Consider the following 7,320-nt stretch of genomic DNA (forward strand, 5'->3'; position numbering starts at 1 on the left):
AAGCATCCTGAGTTACATTGCTTTGGGGTATGACAGAAAGCGGCATTTTCTCACAGCCTTGCTGGAAAACCACTGTGATCTGAACAAATCAATACATCACTTTGAGTCCCAGCAAATGATGAGACTCATTTAATTTGAGATGTAGATGATAAAAATAGTTTACCAAGATAATCCATGGTCATATGTAAAATAATATCTTTCATCAGTGTCTCAATTCAGAGAAATAAAATGATAATAAAATAAACATCATTTTAAATAGGACACTAATCCATAATATTATATTTTCAATGAAAGAGGAAGGTAAACTTGGTAAAGTTAATTAACCACTATGGAGATTTGTACAAAATCTTACCATTAATCTGTGTAGCTCCCAACTCTGCAAACATTCTCAATATTGACTTGGGTAGCACTGTCTGCAAAATATTTCTCTGTAATTTACTGAGGTTCTGACTTTTCTCTATTTCTTCATGTTCTGCTAGAGGAAAGATCTAAATTATAGTTTACTCTTACTTATGACAGAGTCTATATTATGTCAAAGGGTTTAAGTACTTTTCTACATGTTTTTCTAGTCACTTACAGGAGAACTCAAAAGAAATTTGTCCCACCAAAGGGACCGATAAGTGTTCAAAATGTAGATGACTTGCTGGTGGCCTCAGAAACTTGAGAACAATGCAGAGTTGATACTGTGGCTTTGTTATACTCTTTGCTTCCCAGTCCAAAAGCCTTCACCAAACAAATTGAAATAGTGCTCAACTGAAGTCTAACATTTACAGTATTTATCAGCTGCAGCTCACAGTTTTAAAATCTATAAGTCAGCTAATTGTGCAGAGAAGGAACTACCAAAAAAAAAAGAAACATTGAAAAAAAAAAAAAGAAAGAAAACCAAAAAAATGCACAATGTATCTGGGTACTAGTACAATATTGTAAACAGTGGGTCCTAATATTGTAAACATTGGGTCCTAGCATTTGAAGAGAAAACAAAACCTCTGATAGAACTACTGTGTGCTAATTATGGAGATCAACATGGTGAACTCCTGGGAGCAGAGATCACCAAGTTGCTTAAGGAGTGGTGAACAGGCCCAGGTCGGAAACAGAGCAAGTCAAAGCTCCTGTGGCTGATCATAGTACTTTGTACCTCATAATCTCCTAACCCCTATTTTGTCCCTCCCCATTTCACTCTACCCACTGGTAACCATTACTTTGTTCTCTGTATACGTGAGTCTATTTCACTTCTGTTATATTAATTTGCTTTATGTTTTCAGATTCTACGTATAATTAATAACATACGGTATTTGTTTTTCTCTGATTCATTTCACTAAGCATAGTGCCCTACAGGTATTATATACATGACTTTTTCTTTATCTATTCATCCTTTGATAGATACATAGGGGGCTTCCATCCTCTGGCTATTGGTAAATAATGCAGCTATGTACATTGGGGTGCATGCATCTTTTCAAATTAGTGTTTTCATTTTCCTCAGATGTATATACCCAGGAGTTTAAATGCTGGATTATATAGGAGTTCCATTTTTAGTTTTTTGAGGAACCTCCATAATGTATTCCATAGTGGCTGCACCAATTTACATTCCCACCAACAGTCTACTAGGGTTCCATTTTTGCTACATCTTCACAAACATCTGTTATTTGTAGTCTTTTTGATTATAGCTATTCTGACAGGTGTGAGGCGATATCTCATAGTGGTTTTGATTAGCATTTCTCTGATGATTTGGTGATGGTAAGCATCTTTCCATGTGTTTCCTGGGCATTAGTAAGTCATTCTTGGAAAAATTTCTGTTTAAATCTTTTGACCAGTTTTAACTGAGTTTTTTTTTTTTTAATTGACTTGTGTGAGCTGCTTATCTAGTTGGATATTAATCCCTTATCAGTCATATTATTTGCAAATATTTTCTCCCATACAATATTTTCATTTTGTTGATGGTTTCCTTTGCTATGCAAAAGGATATAAGTTTAATTAGGTACCATTTGTTTATTTTTGCTTTTGTTTCCTTTGTCTTAGAAGATAGATCCAAAAAATATTGTTAACAATTTATATCAAAGAGTGTTCTGCCTGTGTTCTCTGATTATTGATAAAGCAAAAAGGGGACTATCTCCATTAGTAATTATTGATAACAATAAAGTAAAAGCAATTAACCTTTGTCCAAGTACTCAAGCCCTATATTTGACACAAAAAATTGACATCTTTTGGAAAGATGATATAAAAAGGAAAAACATCTGATTAATACACAAACAGAAATCTGTCATTTACAGATAAAGACTTCAAAAAAAAAAAAAAAAACAGGTTCAAAATCACTCAATTAACCTTAGGATGCAAATTCTCTTCAGTCTCAATACTGATGGATAAACAAAGGTAAATATGATTTAGTTAGCTGTTGTAATAGTATAATTACTGATTTAGACCCAATGTCAAAATGAAAACAAACCAAAAGCCCATAGGCTTTGTCCTCAAGACTTAAAGTAAGAGTATACATAAACACTGGAAGTTCAACATATACCTTGCAATAAGTGCTTCATAATAAGATTTTAAATATTATATAATGGCCTCAGATACCATCCCTTGTATTTCATATCCAGGAAATAGTAAAACTATTGGAAATGATAGAACAGTTACTAAAAAATTAAATTGTCATATTAATGTGATGACAATTCTGACAGAATTTATTGAATTTTGCAAGGGCAATGTCTAGATAAAAATTTAGACTTTCAGTCTCCATAGTTGAGCTATTCCTTAGGTTTGAATAAAATAGGACTTTATAAGGAATCATCAAATGATATTTCGATAGTTATCCATTTGAAAATGCAATCAATAAGGACAACACAATTGGCAAATTAATGTATTGTTAAGAAAAAAACATTTATAATTTGCTATTTGGGAAACTAACTCTACCATTCACCATTGGTATGATACATTCAAAGGTCAATCCCTGAAAGCAAATAAAGTACTGAGTTATAAAAATCCAATAATTTTATTATTTAATTGCTATTTGACAATTGGTTTGCTATATATTTTACTGTGTACTGGCTGGGTATCTATAACTTGCCCAGAGACATATAATAACAGCAATGAAAATCATTAGAAGTTGTATTGTTACTATTTTATAGTAAGAGAGGGAAAAGACTGTAAGGGAATATGGAAACTGCCAAATTTAGAACTAAGGAATGTCCTTCCCAAGAATCTGGGTACCATCTCTAAGTGTTATCAACTAGAAAGACTGTCCCTCCCCACTTCTGTGAGAGAGCAGGAAATTAATTTGAGTAGGAGCCTTCTTCCAAGTTGCAAAACCACCTCTTGACATAAAGAAATTAGAAGTTTTTGTTTCCCTTTCAGTTCAGTTCAGTTCAATTCAGTCACTCAGTCATGTCCGACTCTTTGAGATGCCATGAATCGCAGCACGCCAGGCCTCCCTGTCCATCACCAACTCCTGGAGTTCACTCAGACTCACGTCCATAGAGTCAGTGATGCCATCCAGCCATCTTATCCTCTGTCGTCCCCTTCTCCTCCTGCCCCCAATCCCTCCCAGCATCAAAGTCTTTTCCAATGAGTCAACTCTTCACATAAGGTGGCCAAAGTACTGGAGTTTCAGCTTTAGCGTCATTCCTTCCAAAGAAATCCCAGGGCTGATCTCCTTCAGAATGGACTGGTTGGATCTCCTTGCAGTCCGAGGGACTCTCAAGAGTCTTCTCCAACACCACAGATAAAGCCTAAAAGGTAACAAAAATGATCACTCCAAACACTAAGTGAATTTAAGATGAACTGGCTTAAAGCTCAACATTAGGAAAACTAAGATCATGGCATCTAGTCCCATCACTTCATGGCAAATAGATGGGGAAACAGTGGAAACAGTGTCAGACTTTATTTTGGGGGGCTCCAAATCACTGCAGATGGTGATTGCAGCCACGAAATTAAAAGACGCTTACTGAAGGAAAGTTATGACCAACTTAGATAGCTTATTGAAAAGCAGAGACATTACTTTGCCAACAAAGGTCCATCTAGTCAAGGCTATGGTTTTCCCAGTGGTCATGTATGGATGTGAGAGTTGGACTGTGAAGAAAGTTGAGCGCTGAAGAATTGATGGATTTCAACTGTGGTGTTGGAGAAGACTCTTGAGAGTCCCTTGGACTGCAAGGAGATCCAACCAGTCCATTCTGAAGGAGATCAGTCCTGGGTGTTCTTTGGAAGGACCGATGCTAAAGCTGAAACTCCAATATTTTGGGCATCTCATGCAAAGAGTTGACTCTTTGGAAAAGACTCTGATGTTGGGAAGGATTGGGGGCAGGAGGAGAAGGGGACGACAGAGGATGAGATGGCTGGATGGCATCACCGACTGGATGGTCATGAGTTTGGGTGAACTCCGGGAGTTGGTGATGGACAGGGAGGCCTGGCGTGCTGCAATTCATGGGGTCACAGAGTCGGACACGACTGAGCAACTGAACTGACTGACTGACTGACTGATGCAAGACAAATGATGTTGTCAAGTTCTCTCATTTGAAGATTAGTTATTGTTTATCTTGAAAACATGTATGTAATGGGGTGTATCTGCTTGGCTATATAAAGGGGAAGATTTCTTTCTGTTATTGTGATCCTTTAGTGGGTTGCCCCAGATGTCCACTACATGTTTTCTTGTTTGATGTTTATTCACTATTAAAACTGTTTCTTTCTCTTCTGGTTTTGTGGAGAGATTTTCTGAATTGGGAAAATATTTCATTTTAAATTATATTTATCCAATATATGATACTAAAATTTACAGAGTTATCCTAGAAGAGTAAAGAACAGACCAACCTCACTTACAGACATATATATGAAAACTTTAAATAAAAGGTTAAGGATGAGTGATAAATTATGTGCCTGGATATACATTGCACTACTCATAATAACCAAGACTGCAAAAATGTAATCTTTAACAACTGACAGAACTTTACATTATAAAACATTCATTTAAGTATGCAGTCAATGATGTAACATTTTCAAGAATGATGTGGGGCATAGAAGTTAGTATTCAATTTTTAATTTGTGATCTGATTTTACCTTTCTCTTTATCTCCATCTATTGCTCTTGGTCTCAGTCCACTGGCTTTCATACCACACTTCCAACAGCCTCTAAAATTTTCACCTTTGATTCTCTCAGCATCTTTAATATGCTTGTGTGCTCTGGGAACAGCACTCCCAGAAGATAAACTAACTTCAGCCTCTTCTGCATAGTTCCTTTAATTAAAATGATCTTACAAATAAAGTAGAATTGATATTAAAATTATTGGAGGATCCATATGTGATGGAAAAGGATGGTTGTATACAGAATTTTACAATATATAATCATTATACATAAATTTGAAATCTTTTTGCCACTTCTAGATAGAATATCTGGAAATAGTTTCCTGAAGAGAAATCCGAGGCATGTGTTACTTCCATTTTGGGATGTGGAACATGGTCACCATTAAGAAGAGATGCTGGTCAGAGAGGCCCCAGTTGCTGCTGCTATTGAGGAAGCTTTATTATCAATATAAATCTTTCCTAAAGTAAAAGAAAAGTAAAGTAAATGTCGCTCAGTCGTGTCCGACTCTTTGTGACCCCATGGACTGTAGCCTACCAGGTTCCTCCGTCCATGGAGGAATACTGGAGTGGGTTGCCATTTCCTTCTGCAGGAGATCTTCCCAACCCAGGGATCGAACCCAGGTCTCCTGCGTTATAGGCAGACGCTTTACCATCTGAGCCACCAGGGAAGTCCTTATTTTAAAAGCATTTATTACCCCAACCAAGCCCGAGTTAACTTGTTCCAGATCCAGACTTAAAACCTGTGAACACTTCATTTCTTCTCTGAAGGCCAGGTACATAGTAAGTCCTCAATATTTGTTCAGTTCAGTTCAGTCGTTCAGTCGTGTCCAACTCTTTGTGACCCCATGAATAGCAGCACACCAGGCCGCCCTGTCCAACACCAACTCCCGGAGTTCACTCAACTCATGTCCATCGAGTCAGTGATGCCATCCAGCCATCTCATCCTCTGTCGGTGGCTTTTCCTCCTGCCCCCAAACCCTCCCAGCATCAGAGTCTTTTCCAATGAGTCAACTCTTCACATGAGGTGGCCAAAGTACTGGATTTTCAGCTTCAGCATGTCTTTCCAAAGAACACCCAGGACTAATCTGCTTTAGAATGGACTGGTTGGATCTCCTTGCAGTCCAAGGGACTCTCAAGAGTCTTCTCAGTTCAAAAACATCAATTTTTTGGCGGTCAGCCTTCTCCACAGTCCAACTCTCACATCCATACATGGCTACTGGAAAAACCATACCCTTGACTAGACAGACTTTTGTTGGCCAAGTCATGTCTCTGTTTTTGAATATGCTATCTAGGTTGCTCATAACTTTCCTTCAAAGGAGTAAGTGTCTCTTAATTTCCTGGCTGCAATCACCATCTGCAGTGATTTTGGAGCCCCCAAAAATAAAGCCTGACACTGTTTCCACTGTTTCTCCATCTATTTCCCATGAAGTGATGGGGCCAGATGCCATGATCTTCGTTTTCTGAATATTGAGCTTTAAGCCAACTTTTTTACTCTCCACTTTCACTTTCATCAAGTTTCTCTTCACTTTTGCCATAATGGTGGCATCATCTGCATATTTGAGGTTATTGAGATTTCTCCTGGCAATCTTGATTCCAGCTTGTGCTTCTTCCAGCCCAGTGTTTCTAATGATGTACTCTGCATATAAATTAAATAAGTATGGTGACAATATACAACCCTGACGTACTCCTTTTCCTATTTGGAACCAGTGTGCTGTTCCATGTCCACTTCTAACTGTTGCTTCCTGACTTGCATATAGGTTTCTCAAGAGGCAGGTCAGGTGGTCTGGTATTCCCATCTCTTTCAGAATTTTCCACAGTTTATTGTGATCCACACAGTCAAAGGCTTTGGCATAGTCAGTAAAGCAGAAATAGATGTTTTTCTGGAACTCTCTTGCTTTTTCCATGATCCAGCAGATGTTGGAAATTTGACCTCTGGTTCCTCTGCCTTTTCTAAAACCAGCTTGAACATCAGGAAGTTCAAGGTTCACGTATTGCTGAAGCCTGGCTTGGAGAATTTTGAGCATTACTTTACTGGCATATGAAATAAGTGCAATTGTGCGGTAGTGTGTGCATTCTTTGGTATTGTCTTTCTTTGGAATTGGAGTGAAAACTGACCTTTTCCAGTCCTGTGGCCACTGCTGAGTGTTCCAAATGTGTTGGCATATTGAGGGCAGCACTTTCACAGCATCATCTTTCAGGATTTGAAATAGCTCAACTGGAATTCCATCACCTCCACTAGCTTTGTTCGTAGTGA

General features: G+C 37.8%; 1 non-coding gene across 1 annotated transcript; it reads right to left on the reverse strand.

The window, feature by feature from the left end:
* Positions 1-5,662: 5,662 nt before the first annotated feature.
* Positions 5,663-5,734, reverse strand: TRNAY-AUA. The gene has a single exon. It is a non-coding gene; the product is annotated as a tRNA-Tyr (tRNA).
* Positions 5,735-7,320: the final 1,586 nt, after the last annotated feature.

The sequence above is a fragment of the Oryx dammah genome, unplaced genomic scaffold (genome assembly GCF_014754425.2).
Source record: "Oryx dammah isolate SB20612 unplaced genomic scaffold, SCBI_Odam_1.1 HiC_scaffold_28, whole genome shotgun sequence".
NCBI lineage: Eukaryota > Metazoa > Chordata > Mammalia > Artiodactyla > Bovidae > Oryx > Oryx dammah.